Source organism: Anabrus simplex, chromosome 1 (genome assembly GCF_040414725.1).
Source record: "Anabrus simplex isolate iqAnaSimp1 chromosome 1, ASM4041472v1, whole genome shotgun sequence".
NCBI lineage: Eukaryota > Metazoa > Arthropoda > Insecta > Orthoptera > Tettigoniidae > Anabrus > Anabrus simplex.
This window is the reverse complement of record NC_090265.1, coordinates 1,187,528,474-1,187,551,289: the sequence shown is the minus strand read 5'-3', so window position 1 is coordinate 1,187,551,289 and position 22,816 is coordinate 1,187,528,474. Positions and strand designations below refer to the sequence as shown.

General features: G+C 38.5%; 1 protein-coding gene across 2 annotated transcripts in view; it reads right to left on the bottom strand.

Moving 5' to 3' along the window:
* The window catches only part of LOC136858175 (zinc finger protein 660), a 110,338-nt gene that overhangs the window by 28,746 nt on the left and 58,776 nt on the right, over nucleotides 1-22,816 (bottom strand). The window lies entirely within an intron of this gene.

The window sequence follows — 22,816 nt, the reverse complement described above, 5'->3', positions numbered from 1 at the left end:
TCTGACCATATTCAGTTTCTCAATTACCAGTTATGATATTTACTTCATTATCAGTAAGGTGTTCCACCTCTCGTTTCTCATTATACCATAAAACATTTTTCTGTTACCATCTATATCATCTTTCAGTTTGTCACTCGATATGTTGAATAATTTTTTTTTCCTTCTCTCTTACAATCTGTTCTGAGTCTTTCTTTGCTTGTTTATATAGTTCTTTATTATTATCATCACTTCAGTTCTTGAAGTATTTTCTATAGACATAATTTTTTCAGTACTACATCTCTGCTCCCATAATTTCACCAATGTTTTCATCATGTTTTTCATTAGTCCGTCTATACAGTGTTTCAGTTACTGCCCGCCTAGTGGCCATGGTTGTTAAGGCATCAGATCTGTATGGTCTGACACCATGATTATCCAGCTTGAGTCCCATTGGTGGAAAAGATTTTCTCCATCAGAATGTTGGCCAGCAGGATAGGAGAAGTGGTGGATTCAATTACAAACCTCTACGCTCTGTTCATGTGGAGTGAGGGCACATGATGCTGTTGACGGTGATTCGTCCATCAGATGGACACGTTAAGCCTTGAGAAGATCTCTTGGTGTTATTCGACAGCAGTTGGCCATGTGCCGACATCGGGTTTCACCCTTCCCTTACGTCATCATCATCCCACATCCAGGCGCGCAGGTCGCCTATGAGAGTTAAATAGAAACAGGCGAGCCTAAAATGTTCTTGGATGTTCCCAGCACTAAAAGTCATAAAATAAATGAATGAATAAATAAATAAATAAATAAACAAACACACAAACAAACAAATAAATTAAATAAATAATACAGTTACCATAACTACGCATTTCTTCAAGTTCTGCCAATCTCCTTCTAATGTTCATAAACTTCCTTTCCTGGACAGTTCTCATTTCTTTCAACTTTTTAAAACTGAAATAACCAACTAGGAGTGCATGGTCACTGCCCATGGGCACACTGGGTATCACTTCTTCTTCTACCGCTTTTCCCACACACATGTGGAATTGTGAGTGCGAATTGTGTCACACATGTGGATTTGGCGCTGTTTTATGATCGGATGCCCTTCCTGATGCCAAGCCAATGTGATGGGATGTAATCACTATTGCATGTTTTTGTGGTGGTTGTTGTCTGCATATGAAGAGAATTGCGTTGGGACAAACACAAACACCCAGTCCCCAAGCCAGAAGAATTAATCACATGCAATTAAAATCGTCGACCTGGCTGAGAACTGAATCCGAGACTCTCTGAACCAAAAGCCTCAACACTGATCATTTAGCGAAGGAATTCGACCACACTAGGTATCACTATAACACTTAATATTATCTTTATCAGTTATGTTCCCTCCAATATATGGTTGATAACCAACTTGTTGCATATCTCCCCAACTACAATGAAATTTTTGTTGTCTGTCTTTTTAATATCAAACACTGTCAATGACAATTTGGTTTCTTCTACAGAAATTAAGAAGTATGACACTCTCAGCATTACTTGGTCCCATCGGTGTGAGTTGAGGCCATGTTTGTACTCATACGCTTTCTGTGCATTCATGTCACCACAAATAATGGTTTCTTCATCTATGATCAGTTATTCCAGAGTTTCTTCAAACAGACCTCTCTAAAGATCATCACAATAAATTTCAGGCACATAGTACTGGATAATATATTGTAAATGTTCTGGGTAGGGTCTAATTCAAACTGGCATGAATAATCCTAGCATATTTGAAATCTAAGTCAACTATAATGAATATTAATTTTAAAATTCATTAGCTTTTACCCACAGATTCACTCATGTTGAATTTGCTTTTGTCTCCATTCACAGAACTGATGAACACTGGAACTTGCATCAAAATGTGTGTAGCAGTTTTTGAGAAACTATAGAAGATGCAGACACTTCTCTGCAGAGAGGGAGGATTTTGATGGTTATAATGAACTTGCAGTGCTTACAATACTAAAAAGAAAGTATAGAGGTTCCACCTTTTCAATACATTGTTATTAAGTTGTACCAATATTAAGTTACAACATGTATACAGCTGGGCTGAGTGGCTCAGAAGACAGAAGCGCTGGCCAACCAAGCCCTAGTGTGCGGCTTTGATCTCACCTCAGTCCAGTGATATCTGAAGGTGCTAAAATATGCCAGCCTCATGTGAGTAGATTTACCTGTGAGACAAATTTCCAGCACCTCGGAATCTCTGAAAACCATAAAAATGCAGTTAATGGGACCTACAATTATTATTATTATATACATGTACACTATTTTGTTATGGTATAGTTGTGTAGTTCTGGTATTTTGCTCTGTAGTAGTTTCAGCACACGATCTTCATATACTTTGTTTGTCAGATAGATTTTGGTATCATAGTGAATGGTATATGTGATTTTCTTAATCATGTACGGCAAATCATTTGAAACTCTTTTGATTTAATTTTATTAGCTGAATATGGGCCTAACTTGTGGAGAAGTGTGTCAGGATCTTCATCTGAGTAACTTAGATTTTCTCGGGTGTAAAGTCATCATACTCAATCGAAATGTAATTTAAATCATGTATGTTTGAATATAAATTGAGAGGATTATCTTAAAACTCAAGTCTTGGAAATGATTCCATTCCTTTGGATCAAAACCAGTTAACATGGAAACAAGAGGAGAGATAATATTAAGTCAAGACATGGAAACCGGAAGATGGGTTGGATCTTTGAGAATCCAAATGTGTTAGTTAAGAATTGTATATGCGTAGGACTTGTTGCGTGATATTATATTTTTGAATTTGTGACATCCCGAGGTGGATCACAAATGTATGGCTATGTTAAATGGGACACTATAGTATATATTTTACGAGTGGTAATGTGTTAGTCCTATGTCTTTGAGAGAAAATGAGTTGTATTGTATAATAGACGTATTAGAATATTCTTCGAGAGTAAAATCACGCTATGATTAATGGAGAGAGTTATTTATGCAAACTGCAGTTGGGCATCGAGATATTTAGAATCTTTGTGTGATATTGGATAATTATAGACTGCGCGTATTTGATTTTGGACTATGTCTTTGGTATATTTGTGTCCAGTAATACTATATTCAGAATTCTCCGAGTGTTACTGTCATTTTAATTTTCACGTTTATTCACGATGGTTATGGATAATTCTTCGAGATTATTCCCGAACATTCAATGACTTTCATCCGAGTCAACTACTTAGGTTTACATGACGCAGATATTCATCTAATAAAACTATGAAAATGTGATTGCATTTGAATGTAATGGTCATCTCGCGTATAGCCAAATGTTGTAGATGTTGTGTTGGAGTAGAATTGTAATCATGGTGTATGATAGTTATAGTGAGTTCATCATATATTTTTATTATGTCTCATGTATTATATTGTGGATTAGGCAGTGTCATTTTCTTTCATATTTCAGCGTCTAAGAGTTATAATGTGGCGTTATCTGGAGTAAGATTTTATTTGAGTTAGATAGACAATTTGAAGTGGCATTTCAATACTTTAACTTATTTCTTTAATTTATTTAATTCAGTAAGGAATTGTCAAATAAACAGATACTTATTTCATTGCGTCGATTAAGTTTAATGGAAAATTATGTACATAATCAGTCACAACAAATTCAGATTTTGAACAAAGGACGGTAATTTTTATATCATACAAAGTTTAATTTTTCTTTATTTTCTAATATTTCAGATTGGATTATCAGAACCCAGATCTTTCACATTTAATTAAATAAAATTGTTTGCTTTACGAATGATCAAAAACACTCTGTAATTCTGAATTTGTTAGGGCGAGATAGGGCAAAGATTAATGTACCACCCCATTTGATTTATGTTTATGTACTTCAAGAACAGCATTTAATCTTTTTTATTAGCGATCATTTTCATAATTATGGTTAAAAAGGATGACAACACAATGATATTGTTTTTATGTTACATAAACCATGCCAAAATTTGAATCTTATTCAATATTTTCTTTATTACATGCCACAGCATTAATGACTTTCCCAAGCATGCCATGTCCTTCATCACTCAGGCTTGCTAAATCCTTACTGAGCACCCCTGGGGTGTCTCATTGCTCTCCCACTAATGTCCATGTTCGGGTGCAATATACACATTTCCATCATTAGATGGAGTAATAATCAACTCATTTGAGACATCTTCAATGAAAAAAGGTTAAAGTTCTTTTTACATAATTAATGCTAAAATATGTGTCAAAACCTAATGAGGAAAGAATGAAAACAAATGAGACATGACGGAAACAAATAATAAGTGATTATGGCGAGGTTGTGGACCCCTTAGCCTAAAACTTGCATTGTTTTATAATTAAAAAACAGGACGAAATCACTGTGCTAAAAAAATATTCAAAATGACAGTCTGTCTCCGTTGAGTCACCATCATAAATAGTTAAGAGGGGAGTGAAAAACTTGAGAAACTAAGTTTGAGAGGAAACACATGCCAAGTAAACTGTGTGTGACACATAGTGGGAAACCACCAATGAAATTAAAAAATTTTTGAACAGTTGCACTCTCGAAAATAAGTGTATTCTCAATTTTAGCGGTCCCTTTCTCAATGATCATGTCCAATGTTGGCTAGGTGTGTTTACCTTATTTTTAACTAGTCAGGAGGGCAGCGAAAAATTAAGAAGCTATGTTAGAGAAGATAACAGATGCCAGGTAAAATGTATGTGATGCATACTGGAAACCGCCAATGAAATTCAAATCCGTAATGGAAAAAATGAGGTTGTATGAGAAATTTGGGCTAATAAGTAAAAAATAAGTGTGAAATTTTAAACTTACTTATTAAGTAGTCGTCCTCTCAAAACGGCCTGACCTTCTCAAATTTAACAGTCACGTTCTTACTGATCGTATCTGTTGTTGGCTCAGCTGTGTTTGCGAGGATGGGAGAAGTGAAGGGGGAAGGGGAGGGGTGGAGGGCTGGTGGGGAGAGGGGGGAGTGGTGGTGAGTTGGAGAGATGGAGGCGGGGTTTGTTTTTATTATAGAGGTTCTGACAAATATATGGAATGAATGTTTCAAGTAGAATGTTCTTTTCTCGTTGATTTCATTTTAATTATGAGAGGGGTTCATAAACTGATATATATCGATGTGAATGCTCTTCAGAACGTTGAGCAAGGTACCTTTTTGTTCATAATACAAGATCTTAAGGTATTTATATATTGATGTGTATTCGTGACTGGATTCTTTATGATGCTCACTCATAGCTGAAAAACGATTATATATGAGAGTGTTGCGATGTTTGGCGTATCTTATGACAAAATTGCGGCCTGTTTGACCGACATAGCTGGAATTACAGGATTGGCATTCTAATTTGTAAACTCCGGAGTCCAAGTATCTATTATTATTGTTGACAGTGTGCGGATTGAAAAAAGTCTGGAGTTGGTGTGGGAAGTTCTAAGCGCTATTTTAATGTTGTACTTTTTAAAGATATTAGAAATTTAGTAAATGCTACTATTATTGAATGTTAAAGTGGAAAACTTCTCTTTAGGAGCGGAATCTTTTTCTAGAGTAGTTTTGGGTCTGTTCTTATATCTATTGATGATTCTGTTGATGGAGGTTCTACTGAAACCATTGCATTCTGCAGTACTGTAAATTGTATTAATTTCTTTTTTGTAATTCTTGTGTGTGCTATTGTAAGCTGCTTTCTTATGTATGTCTTGGTGCAGAGAAGTTTGTTGGATCGTACTGATAATGTGGGTGGGTTTTCTGTATATATTAAAGGATAAAGTGTTGTTGCAGTTGCGCATAATGGTAAGTCCAAGTAATTAAGGGCATTATTGTTTGCTGACTCTATGGTGAATTTTATATGTGGATCAATGGAGCTGAGAAGTTCAAGTACTGTATTGCGGTTAGTAATACGGAAGTCTAAAATAACAAATGTGTCATCTGCATAGCGTGTCCAGTGTTGAATGCCGTTAATCTTACCAATGATGTGAGAATGTTCTAAATGATCGATGTAAATATCTGCAAGGATCCCTGAAGCAGGTGACCTGATAGAAAGACCCATCTGTTGGTAAATGACATTACTGAAAGTGAAGAAATTGTAATTCAATGAAAATTTCAGAATCTGAATAAATTCATCTATTTCGCCTTTACTTAATTTGCTGAATTTGGAAAGGTTGTTCTTAATCAATTGTGCGGTGTTGTTAACGGGCACATTAGCATACATGTTAGTGATATGAAATGAATGAAGTGTGTGCTGTTTGGATAAATTAAAGTATTTTATTTTATTGCAAAATTCTATGGAATTTTTCACTAACGTACTGATTTGAAAATGATAGTGTGATTTAAAGAATTTGTGAATGAACTGACAAGGGGAGGTCACGATGTCCGCATTACCGATTTTGTTTAAACTTTGTAGGTTGGTAGTACTACATCACCAAAACACAATGGCAAAGTAGTAGCGCGCAACTCTCAAAAATGAAAAAAATGAAAAAGAAAAAAAAAGAGAGCGATTTTGAAAATGCCAAGAAAAGTTACGAGAGCTTTAGCATGCCAGGTACCATCAAGCAAGAGACTGTGGTGCAGTGGTCGAGTGGTTAAGGTTCTATACTTCAGTTATGAAGATGGTGAGTTCGAGTCACGCTCGTCTTAACTTTTTTTCCTGACATTTCCTTATCCCCCTTTTCCTCGTGTTGCGAATGAGAGCAGCAGTTAGTCACTGTCTGACCGTGTTGTGTCATGTAACGGTTGTGTGCGATATAACCTGACATGCTCATCATAAGTTTGATTGGCATGGAGATCTCACATGTTGAATTATGTTCGAATGAAAGTGTTTTTGAATGTAAGCTACGCAAAGTGGAAACGCGTTCCCGGGAGAGCAAGCAATAAATTAACAGCTGAAAAGGGCCATGGCTTACGTCTAGCACCTTCTTTACATAAATCACTTAGTGGATCCCGGCAACTCTGTAGAGATCAAAGAAGAGGCCGAATTACTGGGAAAGAAAATGTTCTATTTTGACAGTAATAGAAGAAAATAAATTTTTAATAGATAAAAATAGGGGGAAAATGGGGGTAAAAAGCTGGTAGCAGCATGATTCAAACTTGCCATCTTCATAATCGAAGTGGAGAACCTTACCCACTCGACCACCGCGCCACAGGGTCTCGCTTGATGGTACGTGGCATGCTAAATTTTTCTTAACTTTCTTCAACATTTTCAAAATAACTTTTTTCGAAAAAGTTTGAGAGTTGTATGCTACTACTTTGCCAGTGTGTTTTTGTGATGTAGTACTACCAACCTACAAAGTCTGAACAAAATCGGTGATGTGGATATCATGACCTCCCCTTGTGAGATATTTCATAAGTCGGACTATTTCTGAAATTTAATATGTCTTATGGGAATGTCGGCTTTATGGATCTTGGGTAGTGCTTTTGCTGTGGGAAGCTTTGGATTCGTGATAATCACTTTGGATTTTTCAAGGTCATTAAACAAAAACGAAACGTTCTTAATAATGGTTTTCAGGTATCTTTGTATTTTATTAGTTGGATCTTTTTTTAGAGGTTATGAAGTTGTTTACTGTAAAAAATGTTTGTGCTTTATTGATGTAGTCACGTTTATCCATGATTACGGTGGCGTTCTCTTTGTTGCATCTCAAACACACAACAACAACATTAATATTAATAATAAAGTAATAATAGTGGTAACGATGATGATGATAAAACTAAGAATATAGTTCCACAAAAGCTATACATGTAACCGTAAATTATATAACGTAAAATTAAAGGAAAACTAGCCAGTCCATATAAAGCTCATTAGACAATTCCAAAATAGTTCCCAAAAATGCTTTTATGCTTTAGAATCCTTCTGAAGCACCCCTGCCTGGTGAAATGTTTGGACAACTTATATAGATAAGATCCTACACGGCCTTCTTTTAAACTAAAATTCCAAATTCCATTAAAACACATCCATCCATTTTCCCGAGATGTTGTAACAGACACAGACAAATATTAAACTGGAATCAACATAGGTCATTAGAATAACAGTATTCTTGTCAGAATATACTGTCAACCAACATGAATGTCGCAATTAAAAGCAAGGATTTCAAATGAAATGCTCAGTCAAATAAAAAAATGGCACAGTTTCTTTTTTCACTAGAATGCCTAGTTCCAGCAGCTGTAGTGACCAGTGGCATATGCTGGGATCAAGACGTGAGCTACCACTAGACTTAGGTTACCCCTTTTTGAAGGTTGGTTTAGTGAACGTCAAGTCTTCAGCATTTTGAGCTGCAGCCAATTGTCGATGGAGAAGCCTGCTGTGTTGTCAAGGCTGCTTCGCAAGCTACTGCCCTGGCCTCTGCTATTGCCAATGCTCAACCCCTAATCAGTGGATATGGTAGCCTAAGGCTTAGCAAATGAAAGTCCGGCTTTGTGGCTAACTGGGTAGAATGCTTGCCTTTAGTCCGATGGCCGCGGTTCCGTTTTTGAATCAACCCCCTCATACTTTTACTTTCCCTGGCTTGGGGACGGGGTATTTATGACATCTTCGCCATTCATTTTATCCTCATTATGTCACCATCAAGCCTGTACAGATGCCATGCCCCATTATTATTGTATGTTGGGTAATCAGCCCGAAGGCTGGTTTGATCCTCTGCAGCTTCGCCAACAGCTGTCATAAATAGCCTAGGCGTCACTGAAGAGGCGTACTAGGGAAACGAGGAGTGAGGTAGTTTCCCGTTGCTTTCCTCACCGAGCCAGCAGTTGCTCTTACATATCAGTCTGCCAAGCTTAAATAAAAATATTGAATTTTACAGCGGTCATACCCATCCTTCACTGGTTAATTAGCTTCCTCAGGAGGTCAGTGGTAGTGTCCGATCCATGATTACGACCAACAAATTAATTTTAAAAACCACCTAATCGATACTTTATTTTTTGCCTTGGGCAAAATTAAAAATACATTAGCACACACAGAACATGTTTCGACCACTTAGTGGTCATCTTCAGCTGTATAAAGATAGTTGAGATGAAAAACATTTGGACAGTAAGCACATTAAACCTTAAAACTATGTCCCATGGGATCTTGGAAACTATTGCTCTAGATGCTCTAAAAGAAGGGAGGGACAGGAGGGGTTTGAGGGTAGCCCTCTTACAAATGCCTGAAGACTGTTACAAACATTGACGTTTTTATTCATGCCACCTAGTGTTATTACGAAAAGCATATCACCACAGGCGCATTAAATATTTTAAATATGTATATTAGTTAATAAGTTTTTTCAACACAATTGTAGACACGAATTGTAATTTAAGTATCATCCACACACCTTACCCTCAACCGCCCCACCCCTCCCTTCCTTTAGAGCATCTACAGCAATAGTTTTCAAGATCTCATGGGACATAGTTTTAAGGTTTAATGTGCTTACTGTCCAAATGTTTTTCATCTCAACTATCTTTATACAGCTGAAGATGACCACTAAGTGGTCAAAACATGTTCTGTGTGCTAGCTAATGTATTTTTAATTTTTCCCAAGGCAAAAAATGAAGTATCGATTAGGTGGATTTTTAAATTAATTTGTTGATTAATTAATTAATTAATACTGGATACTGGCCACACTTAAGTGACTGCTACTACTGAGTGCGGTGATGATAAATATTATAACAGTGGTCTGTGCAAGAGGGGTTACCAGACAAACCAAGTTAAGTCAAATAAGCTGAAGATTACACTAAATGACACTGAAATAATCATGCAAGCACGTGTACTGGAATATATTAATGAATATTATGGCTAGTGTTGGTCTAGATTTCAGAGACAGACAAATGCAATTAAGAAATGTATGAAGGCATTTGAGATGTAGTGCTGGAGAAGGATGGAACAAGATCTTGTGGATAGAAAAGCTCACAAATGAACAAACTGTTAGTAGAATAGGTGATAAAAATCTCTACTACCAATAGTAAGAAGGAAAAGAAGAGACCAATTAAATGGCCATCTCTGCAGACACAATAGTTCTATAGTTAACTAGCATGTTACCTGCGGCTTTGCCTGCATTAATTAATTGAATAGATATTTTAGAACGATTATTTTAAAAGCAAAACAAAACTTATTTAACACAAAACGTTTTTACATAAATTGCAGGTATAATATTTTATTTTTAATTATATTTTTACTTTCAACACTCAAGATGTTGAGTTAATGGATGGTACAAGTCATATTAAAACAATATAAAAGACCATACTACACAAAAACAAACTTTTTCCTTACAGTTCTACCAGATATAGTATATTGAGTCTCGTCCCATATGGAGCTAAGATGTATAGTTTTCCTTTCCAACTCTGGACTAACTCACGTACTGGTACAGTTGACCACGAGAGAAGTTCTTTTTCGGAAGATCGAGTCCTACAACTTTAAACGACTGTGCTTGTGCCTTGTTGATGCACATAGCGAAATTGAAACGAACGTGGAACTGAAGCATCTAAATTGTAACGGTATATCCGAAGGGATGATACAAATCTCAGGAATGAGTGCTACTTCGCCCGTGGCATGTCCAGTCATGACGGTGCTTTTAATAATATTGGGCATTAGTTTCTTGACTAAGAGTCGTGTTCTACTGCAGCGAGGAGCAGGATTCATATTCACAACCTTCCGCTTCAAGATGTTCCACGGTACTCCAGGTGACACCAAGTTGTTCGAAAGCTCTGCCGTGTAGTTCAAAACCTGTTCTGTATTACGTGTGGTGTCAATAGATTTGTAAGTTTATAGAACACCGGGTATTTCTTATAAACTTTGCTTGTTGGTGACACTGACAGCATTTCTTGGAGCAAGATATAGACTGCTAAATGTACTGGATACAGCACCCTGGTTGAAGCTCAGCGAACTAACTTTTGTCTATATGCCATTATGGAGACTACCACTTCGTTGCCTTGACATTCTTATCATGATATTTAAAAGCATTATCTAGTCCGGCTCCACGGCTAAATAGTTAGTGTGCTGGCCTTTGATCACAGGGGTCCCAGGTTTGATTTCCGGCAGGGTCGTGAATTTTAACCATAATTGGTTAATTTCGCTGGCACGGGGACTGGGTGTATGTGTTGTCTTCATCATCATTTCATCCTCATCACGACATGCAGGTTGCCTAAGGGGGTCAAATAAAAAGACCTGCACCTGGCGAGCCAAATTTGTCCTCGGACATTCCCAGCACTAAAAGCCAAACGCCATTTCATTTCAACGCATTTTCTATTCAATGAGTTAGTAATCCTATAATGAAATGAGCAAAATGAATCTGGCTGGCATTTGTTTGGTCGTGAGCAAAATGATGAAGGATAATTCGGCATTATACACTAACATTAAAATTATGCACTACAGGAACACACCTTTCATTTCATTCCCAGTCCAGTTTTTGAGAGACGGATTACCTGCCATTTTCCCTGTCTCTATCTGGTTCATTGTTGTGGTTTGGTAATAACACATAGAACAGTTCAATGAGAAATTCATAAATGTATAGACAAAGATACCACAGCCTTTTAAATTGTACTATAATTTGTGAATTTTCTTCTTGATGTAGTTTCTTAGGTGTTATGCTTTTCGTTACATATAGCTGCAATTTCTGTTACCTTCTGAGAGTACCTGTGCCCGTTGGTTGGGACATAGGATATGTGTACGGTACCCCCTGCCCATTGTAAGAGGCCTCTAAAAGGGCGGTAAACCTAAGGTCTAAACTTGAGACCATGGGACCCCTAGCTATGTCTGACATTACTTCCATGTTTTTTTCTTTAAAAATTGTTATCTTTTTGGGGCATCAACCAACAAAGATCTTTTGCCCCTACTTGCACCATATGTTATGAACCTGTGTGTATTTGGATACTGCAGAAGTGTAGAGTGTTGAATGTGAAGAAAGGAATATTAAGGACGACACAAACACCCAGTCCCCAGGCCGAGGATATTAATCATTTACAATTAAAAACCCCTGACCCAGCTGGGAATTGAACCCGGGGCCGCCGGGTGGCAGGCAGACGCGTTGCCCCCTACACTTAGTTCCCTGTACTTCTATCAGCTTCACCACATTCATCTTTCTATCAGACCTCACTTAGTCAACCTTTATAGTCTTCTGAGCCCGACAGTATTTGGCTTGCAAGACCTAGCCAAACTTTTATTTTCATAGCTCCCCAATTACAGGCTATAGAGGAAGGGTATGTATAGGTATTTTAAGGCAGAAACAGGTTCCAAGAAGGACATTCCAGGAATAATTAATGAACAAGGGGAGTGTGTATGTGAGGATCTTCAAAAGGCAGAAGTATTCAGTCAGCAGTATGTAAAGATTGTTGGTTACAAGGATAATGTCGAGATCGAGGAGGAGACTAAGGCCAATGAAGTATTAAAATTTACATATGATAACAATGACATTTACAATAAGATACAAAAGTTGAAAACTAGAAAAGCGACTGGAATTGATCAGATTTCTGGGGATATACTAAAGACAATGGGTTGGGATATAGTACCATATCTGAAGTACTTATCTGATTATTGTTTGGTCGGAGGAGCTATACCAGATGAATGGAGAGTTGCTATAGTAGCCCCTGTGTATAAAGGAAAGGGTGATAGACGTAAAGCTGATAATTACAGGCCAGTAAGTTTGACATGCATTGTATGTAAGCTTTGGGAAGGCATTCTTTCTGATTATATTAAGACATGTTTGTGAAATTAATAACTGGTTCGATAGAAGGCAATTCGGTTTTAGGAAAGGTTATTCTACTGCAGCTCAACTTGTAGGATTCCAGCAAGATATAGCAGATATCTTGGATTCTGGAGGTCAAATGGACTGTATCGCGATTGACCTGTCTAAAGCATTTGATAGGGTGGATCATGGGAGACTGCTGGCAAAAATGAGTGGAATTGGACTAGACAAAAGAGTGACTGAATGGGTTGCTATATTTCTAGAAAATAGATCTCAGAGAATTAGAGTAGGTGAAGCTTTATCTGACCCTGTAATAATTAAGAGGGGAATTCCTCAAGGCAGTATTATCGGACCTTTATGTTTTCTTATATATATAAATGATATGAGTCAAGGAGTGGAATCGGAGGTAAGGCTTTTTGAGGATGATGTTATTCTCTATAGAGTGATAAATAAGTTACAAGATTGTGAGCAACTGCAACGTGACTTCGAAAATGTTGTGAGATGGACAGCAGGCAATGGTATGTTGATAAACGGGGTTAAAAGTCAGGTTGTGAGTTTCACAAATAAGAAAAGTCCTCTCAGTTTTAATTACTGCGTTGATGGGGTGAAAGTTCCTTTTGGGGATCATTGTAAGTATCTAGGTGTTAATACACTGACTGACAGAGCAAATGCAACACCAAGGAGGAGTGGTTCGAAAGGGATGAAAGTTGGGGAAAAAACAGAGACGGCACGGACGAATAATTGATGTTTATTTCAAACCGATATGCAGGTTACACAATGCGCACGGCATCGACTCAGTAGGATGTAGGACCACCGCGAGCGGCGATGCACGCAGAAACACGTCGAGGTACAGAGTCAATAAGAGTGCGGATGGTGTCCTGAGGGATGGTTCTCCATTCTCTGTCAACCATTTGCCACAGTTGGTCGTCTGTACGAGGCTGGGGCAGAGTTTGCAAACGGCGTCCAATGAGATCCCACACGTGTTCGATTGGTGAGAGATCCGGAGAGTACGCTGGCCACGGAAGCATCTGTACACATCGTAGAGCCTGTTGGGAGATGCGAGCAGTGTGTGGGCGGGCATTATCCTGCTGAAACAGAGCATTGGGCAGCCCCTGAAGGTACGGGAGTGCCACCGGCCGCAGCACATGCTGCACGTAGCGGTGGGCATTTAACGTGCCTTGAATACGCACTAGAGGTGACGTGGAATCATACGCAATAGCGCCCCAAACCATGATGCCGCGTTGTCTAGCGGTAGGGCGCTCCACAGTTACTGCCGGATTTGACCTTTCTCCACGCCGACGCCACACTCGTCTGCGGTGACTATCATGACAGAACAGAAGCGTGACTCATCGGAGAACACGATGTTCCGCCATTCCCTCATCCAAGTCGCTCTAGCCCGGCACCATGCCAGGCGTGCACGTCTATGCTGTGGAGTCAATAGTAGTCTTCTGAGCGGACGCCGGGGCCGGGAGTGCAGGCCTCCTTCAACCAATCGACGGGAAATTGTTCTGGTCGATATTGGAACAGCCAGGGTGTCTTGCACATGCTGAAGAATGGCCGTTGACGTGGCGTGCGGGGCTGCCACCGCTTGGCGGCGGATGCGCCGATCCTCGCGTGCTGACGTCACTCGGGCTGTGCCTGGACCCCTCGCACGTGCCACATGTCCCTGCGCCAACCATCTTCGCCACAGGCGCTGCACCGTGGATACATCCCTATGGGTATCGGCTGCGATTTGACGAAGCGACCAACCTGCCCTTCTCAGCCCGATCACCATACCCCTCGTAAAGTCGTCTGTCTGCTGGAAATGCCTCCGTTGACGGCGGCCTGGCATTCTTAGCTATACACGTGTTCTGTGGCACACGACAACACGTTCTACAATGACTGTCGGCTGAGAAATCACGGTACGAAGTGGGCCATTCGCCAACGCCGTGTCCCATTTTGTACCCTGATGAGATAGGCCCTAGTTTCATGATTTGATTTTGATATGAGAAATACAGATATATTGGAATATTAAATAAATACAGTGTCAGTTTTGTGTGGACGGGAGAATTTCCACATGATCGCGACAGTCCGGCGCCACGGTAAGCTTGTCATTAAGGGGAAGAAGGTTTCCTGGTCAAAAGATAAGAGGATTAAAATCTAGAGCTCACAACAACAGAATAATGACTACAAGGAAGTGAAAGAGTATATATTTCGGACCAAGGCCGAGCAAGATGCATCACCAATACCGAGAATATGACGTACGGGTTTCGTCCACGCCCGAGGCATTTGGTGTGGCCACGTTTCACAGGGAGAGATTTCAAACTAACCAAAGCGGTCCTGACCAATGAGAAAATGTATCGTAGGCCCGCAGATAAACCAACATAAGAAAAACTCAGAGTGAACTCCAGTTAGCTTCTCCGATAACAATAATTAAATTATTCCAACCACATAATTGAATAGAGGGGATTTTTGTGATATCGTTCCCATGTTGAATAATTGTAATCATAATAAATTCAAGTATTGAATTCGTGGAAATGACCCATGCTATCTCGCCATTGGTCGAGATGAGCACGCCATCAGGGACGCCGAGTTAGCGCGCGAAAGGTGGAGGACAGAAATTAAGTGATATTTCCATAATCACCGAACGATAGGAGTTCAGAATACGACACATGAATGTGTATCGCCAGTGTATTAAGTAGGATAAAGCAAGAGATCCAAATCCACCTGCATATGCCAATTTAGGAAACCAACCCCCCTCTCCAGGAAGTGACCGCGGATGACCCCTGCGGGAAATCAGATCGTCCATAAAAGTCCAGAAGCGGACCTCACATCACTCAGTTCCTACCAGTACTCAGTCGTTTGAAGTCACCAGTTGTGACCGAGCGGACCTCACATCACTCAGTTCTTACCAGTCACCAGTCGTTATCGGTCACCAGTCGTGTCAGTCGTAATGAAGTAGTTGAGACTCTGACACGTTGACTCTGTAAGTCAGTACCCCGGGACGTATTCGAAGTCAGTTAGAGCTGAAAGTACGTGAATTATTAGGAGAATGAATACGAACAGTGAAATTATCCATAGTACCGAGTGTGTATAATCAGTACAATTGTATGTTGAAATTAATGAATGTCATGTGTTTAAATAATAACTAACTAACGGAACGCCGATAGTACCTTTGGAAGGCAGTGTGCGGAGCCTGAAGTAAAGACCTCAAGATAGACGGTGAATAACTATCCGAGCAGGGAATTATATGGAGCTAGGCGATGATCAAGACGGCTTGAAAATAAACCAGGAAGTGCCGGTTGAAGACGCGATACGCGCCGGTTCAAATGAACGACATTTCGTCGTAATGTGTCACGACGTGTGTTTCGGGCGTATATGAAGAGTATATTGTGCGAGTGTCAGGGGTCTAGGAGCACCTATAAGTGTTTTTTTTTTTGTTATTAGTATTGTTGTGTAAAATAGTGTAATAAGGTATTAATCATGGGTAGTCACCCAGAAGTGTTTTATTGTGTAAAATTTGTATTGTGCGACATGATGGACGTGTAAATCACCATGGGGCCGTAAAGCCTATATCTCCTCCGCTACGAGACAATGGAATTCTACATAGGAATGAGTACACAATTTTGATATTTAGGGGATGTTATCGCGACTAAACGGGGTTCAGTGTAAATTAATTATGGTTACTTAACATGGTCCGCTTCCCGAGTCCATGATTTTTATTTTTTTGTTAGACGGACGAACTAATTTATATTAACGTAATAATGGGTTAGATTAATTAATTTGAGTAATTGTTTGTTGTATATAATGTAAATATGGGATATATTTCTTTCAATTAATGCATGCTGTTTGTAATACTTTGAATTAAGTTCATTTCAAGTGTTAAATTCTTTTTTTGTGCTAACCCATTTATTTGAATTTCATTCACTGCGGTGATCATTTGTAATTTAATTAGGAATAATTTCTATTAGACAGCCAGATTATGAAAAAGCCAGAGTATGGAAGATTTGTGTTGCGTACGGAAGGTCATTAAAATACTAATAATAATAATGTTTATGAGTTGACAAAGGAAAGTAAAATAATAATAATAATAATATTTGGGCGTGTAGAAGTTAAAGTATATTAATAATAATGACAGTGCTTCGTGAGTTAGCCAGTGCAAATATAATAATCAATGTGGAGATGACATGTAGCGTTAAAGACTTTCATTCGCGTAATCAGTTTGATTTTACGTAAATTTTTGATTTTACGTTTTTGGACTTTAATTTAATCATTAAAATTTTGTTTAAGAGCGATATAGGCACGTGAATTAGAATGGTCACGATATGTTAAAAGCCCAGAATGATTTGAGCCCATATTTAGAGTTGGAAGTCATGAGGGACGAATATCCGGCGTGAAATAAGTTGAGCCGTATTGTTTGTAATGATGAAATAGATGAATCTCAAGGCCTAAGATGATATAAATGCATATGCCGGTGTTCTTAGTGGTAGAATCCACGCACCGAGGATTATTTTATGAATTAAATGTTTGAAGAGTTCCGATGAAAGGAAATGGACTTCAAATTTGAAGGAATAGTTTAGCAATCGCCGGCATTGGAGGTATTTGCCCAGCCGCGATGTGCCATAGGTTGTGAGATGTGTCTTGGGAGGACAGGTGTCCCCATATAAAATTAACGGCAGTACGAAGTTGAAGGTACGGTCCCGAATACCGTGTTGTCCCGACCGATATAAAGCAGATCTTAGTGGTTCATAACGGGATTTAACATATGTGACTAAATTCTAAAGAGTGGATATTAAAATATCATCTTTCCATTTTTAATAATAATAATAACAATAATCATACTCCAAGTGAATCTTGTCTTAAATCGAGTGCTTAGTGCCAAGATAAATCGGAATTGTAAAAGGGGTTATGCGTTAAACATATTAAGAGTGGACTACCGTGTAACAGGCGAATTTAAGTTTTTTTAATAATAATAATAATAATAATAATAAAAACTAAGCTACTTTTTTTTTTGGAGAATAATTTTTATATATTTTGGACATAATAATGAAGTTGGGAGATGAAATGAAAGATTTGAGATTTTTAACTAATAATAATAATAAAATATTTGAAAAAGGAGAAGAAGAATAACCAATGAAGGTACTTTTTTTTTTTAAACTTATTTTTTTGATGAATTTAATAAGAGCGAGAAGTTGAAGTATTATAGCGAGGTTGATTACGGGTTACGATAATCACGATTTCCACTATTAATAATAATAATAATAATAATAATAATAATAATAAAATATTTATGAGGAAGCTGATCATTATATTGTGCGGATAAATTAGGAGGAAGAACTAACCTTCGTTTGAAACGTCGGCAAGGGTTGGCATATAATCATCCCGGATGACAAATGATAATAATCAAATACTGGATTATAATTGAAATTAATGATAATAATAAATTAATTGATGGTAGTCAAAGTATATGCTAATGATCAGACAGAGAATGGTAATGATATTATTTGATAATCATAGGAGGGTATGCTAGGGACAGTCATCCTGTGTCGAACTGCTCCGAACCACATGTTGGGTTTTCACGGGGAGATAGCGGTAGATACGTAAATAACCCACGGACGGCACATGTTTGCAGGGTCAGAGCAGAGTAATGAACCTTTCCGTACGTCTTGTCGTATTGACAAGTGTAAATATTAAAGTAGCTTTTGAGTTAATGAACTCTACCTGGTGTGTTTGTGAATCTGGAAATAATAGGCTAGAGTTTGTCCGTATTATAAATTCCCGTTTTTTCAAGGCGATAACATTTTCTACGGTGGGTGTCCGGCTCACCAGAATGTACATACTGGAAGTGTCTCATGTCCAAACGGAACGAGGAGACGACAGTAAAAAGTTACTGTCGTGCCTTCGTTTCCGAAAGAAGATCTCCAGCGGTGAAACGTCCAATCATACGGATGTGAATTCGATCCCCAGTAACCAATTGGGACGAATTCACCAGATGTTTTACACTACCAGAGTAGTGAGGTAAAATCCAAGTATTATGTCATTTATTTTTCAGGATTAAAGTGTCACAATGTAAATTTGTCATCATGTGTAGTATGCAAAATAAGTGAATAAATTGCTCCTCATTGCAATTTCAATAGGAAACAGCTTCCATATCTTTTCATTGTAGTTAGTCTAGTATGCCCATGGAATTTAAGTTGTCACTTCCCATTCCTATTGTGGAGTCAGAATTTTGTATCCATGAATGAGTCGTCCCCCGTAACCTTAAAATTTTCATGCCCCGTTCATCCCTGTGTTCATTTGATGCGCCGATATATATATATTTTTTTTTTTGATAGAAAATTTTTTTTTATTCGTTTTCGAACTGATCACCCCTGAGATAAATGCTAGTCTGGGACTCAGGAGGTGGGCGGGTGCAATTTATCGTTCGCTACGTGCGCAGCACAGCGGCGCATTTCACATCATGAGCATACCTCAGTGACGTCAGTCTACCCTGCAATTGGCATAAAGTTCTGACCACTCCTTCTTGGTGTTGCATTTGCTCTGTCAGTCAGTGTATAAGGAAAGATCTTCATTGGGGTAATCACATAAATGGGATTGTACATGGTTATGAGGGTGTTTAGGGGTTGTAGTAAGGATGTAAAGGAGAGTGCATATAAGTCTCTGGTAAGACCCCAACCAGAGTATGGTTCCAGTGTATGGGACCCTCACCAGGATTACCTGATTCAAGAACTGGAAAAAATCCAAAGAAAAGCAGCTCGATTTGTTCGGGGTGATTTCCGACAAAATAGTAGCGTTACAAAAATGTTGCAATGTTAGGGTTGGGAAGAATTGAGAGAAAGAAGAAGAGCTGCTCAACTAAGTGGTATGTTCCGAGCTGTCAGTGGAGAGATAGCGTGGAATGACATTAGTAGACGAATAAGTTTGAGTGGCGTTTATAAAAGTAGGAAAGATCACAATATGAAGATAAAGTTGGAATTCAAGAGGACAAACTGGGGCAAATATTCATTTATAGGAAGGGGAGTTAGGGATTGGAATAACTTACCAAGGGAGATGTTCAATAAATTTCCAATTTCTTTGAAATCATTTAGGAAAAGGCTAGGAAAGCAACAGATAGGGAATATGCCACCTGCGCGACTGCCCTAAATGCAGATCAGTATTGACTGATTGATTGATTGATTGATTGATTGATTGATTGATCGATCTTTTACTCTGATCCGACCCCATTTTTGAGACCTAGGGAGTGGACTTGGCACAGTTTTACGACTGAATGTCCTTCATGACATCAATGATTTCATGTCCCAAGAACTACTTCCGAAGTTTTCGGAGATGCCGTGGTGTCGTTATTTTATGCCGCAGCATTTGTTTTACATGCCAGTAAATCTACCGCCTTGAGGATTTGTACCTGAGCACATTGAAATATCACTTCTACTGTCTGAGGTAACCAGTTCAACTCATACAGCTGGTTACTCACTCATCAACTGCCCATCTGTGTACGGTACCGCCTGCCTGTCGTATGAGGCCACTGAAAGGGGAAAACCTAGGGTCTAAATTGAGACCACGGGACCCCTAGACATGTCTGACATTACTTACATGTAATTCTACCAGCTCCACCACATTTATCTTTCTATCGGCCCTCACTTAGCCAACTCTTGTAGTCTTTTATTATTAGGATTATGATTATTTGTTCTGTTTTGCACTGCTCATGTTTTGGCCTTTCTCTTCCATTGTAACCACTTGACACGTCCTTTTAAGAAGTAAGTATAAATAACCACCTACAGTAATCGATACCATATTAATGCCTCAGGCAAAATTGAATAAAATTAAAACTTACAGGACATGTTTCGACCACTTAGTGGTCCTCTTCAGCTGTATAAATAAAGAACTGAAAAGAAAAACATTATGACAATAAGCACAAATAAAAATTCTTTGGAGACTCCTTTGATAAAAATGGAGGTCATCAGAATAGGTCATCTTGCCTCTCGTTCTTGTTTGGAAAAGATGTTTATTCTGCGCTGTCTAGAGGGTCTGTCTTTGAGCGCGACCTGGTGAAGTAACGATGTGATACAGTTTGACAGTTCATGGAAAGCTCTGGAGAGAAGGGAAGTAGAGTTTTATCGCCATCTAAAATAACATGTGAGGGAGGAGGGAGATTGGGCTGTGCTTCTGCGATGTCGTGTTTGATTATATCTCTTGTTCGTCTAGTCTGTTTCATGTCTACCCATTCTAAGTATTTGCTAATATTCTCATATAAGATGTTTTTATGCTCGTTGTTTTCGTTGAGATTCTCTTCACTGTTTTCCAATTTATCAAGAACGATGTGGACCCCCCTGGAAAACATCTACATCGTTCTTGATAAATTGGAAAACGGTGAAGAGAATCTCAACGAAAACAACGAGCATAAAAACATCTTATATGAGAATATTAGCAAATACTTAGAATGGGTAGACATGAAACAGACTAGACGAACAAGAGATATAATCAAACACGACATCGCAGAAGCACAGCTCAATCTCCCTCCTCCCTCACATGTTATTTTAGATGACGATAAAACTCTACTTCCCTTCTCTCCAGAGCTTTCCATGAACTGTCAAACTGTATCACATCGTTACTTCACCAGGTCGCGCTCAAAGACAGACCCTCTAGACAGCGCAGAATAAACATCTTTTCCAAACAAGAACGAGAGGCAAGATGACCTATTCTGATGACCTCCATTTTTATCAAAGGAGTCTCCAAAGAATTTTTATTTGTGCTTATTGTCATAATGTTTTTCTTTTCAGTTCTTTATTTATACAGCTGAAGAGGACCACTAAGTGGTCGAAACATGTCCTGTAAGTTTTAATTTTATTCAATTTTGCCTGAGGCATTAATAAAGTATCGATTAGGTGGTTATTTATACTTACTTCTTGATTAAACATCGATACGGTCAGGAAATGGACAACTTGTAATACGTCCTTTTAATGCGATGCATCACAAATCGCCTTAATTATTTATTTATATATTTAACATACCGGTACCATTATTTATGCATTGTTTTTACATTTTACTCTTTCTCCAAGACCATATGGAGAATACAGAAACTTCTCCAGGCCCTATCTATGGTAGATTTAGAGAATAGGCGATTGTTTACCTATTTTTTTCATGTCGTTGATAAAACACATCTTTAGATATCTGCGTTCAGTTGATTCGGATGCGCATGGCACCTTTATATATTTAACATACCGTTATTTATGCATCATTTTAACATTTTACTCTTTCTCAAAGATCACATGGAGAACACAGAAACTTCTCTAGATCCTGTCTACAGTAGATTCAGAGTATAAGCATTTGTTTACCTATATTTTTCATGTCGTTAAAACACATCTTTAGATATCTGCATTCCATGGATTTGGCTGCGCATCGCACACATACAGACTAACATTTCCGGACATCACGGACTGACTGAATATGGCTCCTCATGTCTGAGACTGAAAATGGCTTCTACACCATGGACTTAAAATGACTCCTTGAATTGTAATACCTATCTTATGTACGTTGCCTAACGACAGTGACCCTATGCATTTAATCTTGGTGACAGCACGTTGGATTGTCATATTCCAATACATGTTTTCCGATGGTTTTTCGTTAATAACTCAACAACAAAAGCGAAAATAAAAATTCCGACTTCGAGGTGCATTCAGCCCTCCTTCCATCAACCTATGTTCAAAATTTCAGATATCTGCATGCTGTAGATTTTGCTGGGCATCGTCCACACGCAAAACACACACAAACAGACAAACACTTCCTTTTATTATCATAGATGTAATGGAAGAAATGATTCAGGAGAAGAGAGAAAGAGGAAGGCCTAGATTGCAATACTCTAGACAGATGAGAGAAGATGTAGGAGGCGGCTTGCATGAGGAAATGAAGAGAGAACAGGAAACATACAGGAGTGGAAGAAAAAAAAAAAAAAAACAACTGCTGCTAACCAATCTTTGGATTAAGGATTAAGAGGATGTCATTAATAGAAATGTAATACTCAGTATTGTTGAAATCTGATGTCTTCAGATATGATATCTCTCTCACACAGGAAGCCAATTAGTCTATCAGATCTAAGGAAGTCTACTAGAAAGCATGGGAAAATAGGGGCGTTTTGCAGCTACAACATAGCATTTTGCATAAGATAGTAATGTTATTGGTTTTACGTCCCATTAACCACTGTATGGTTTTTGGAGATAACGAAA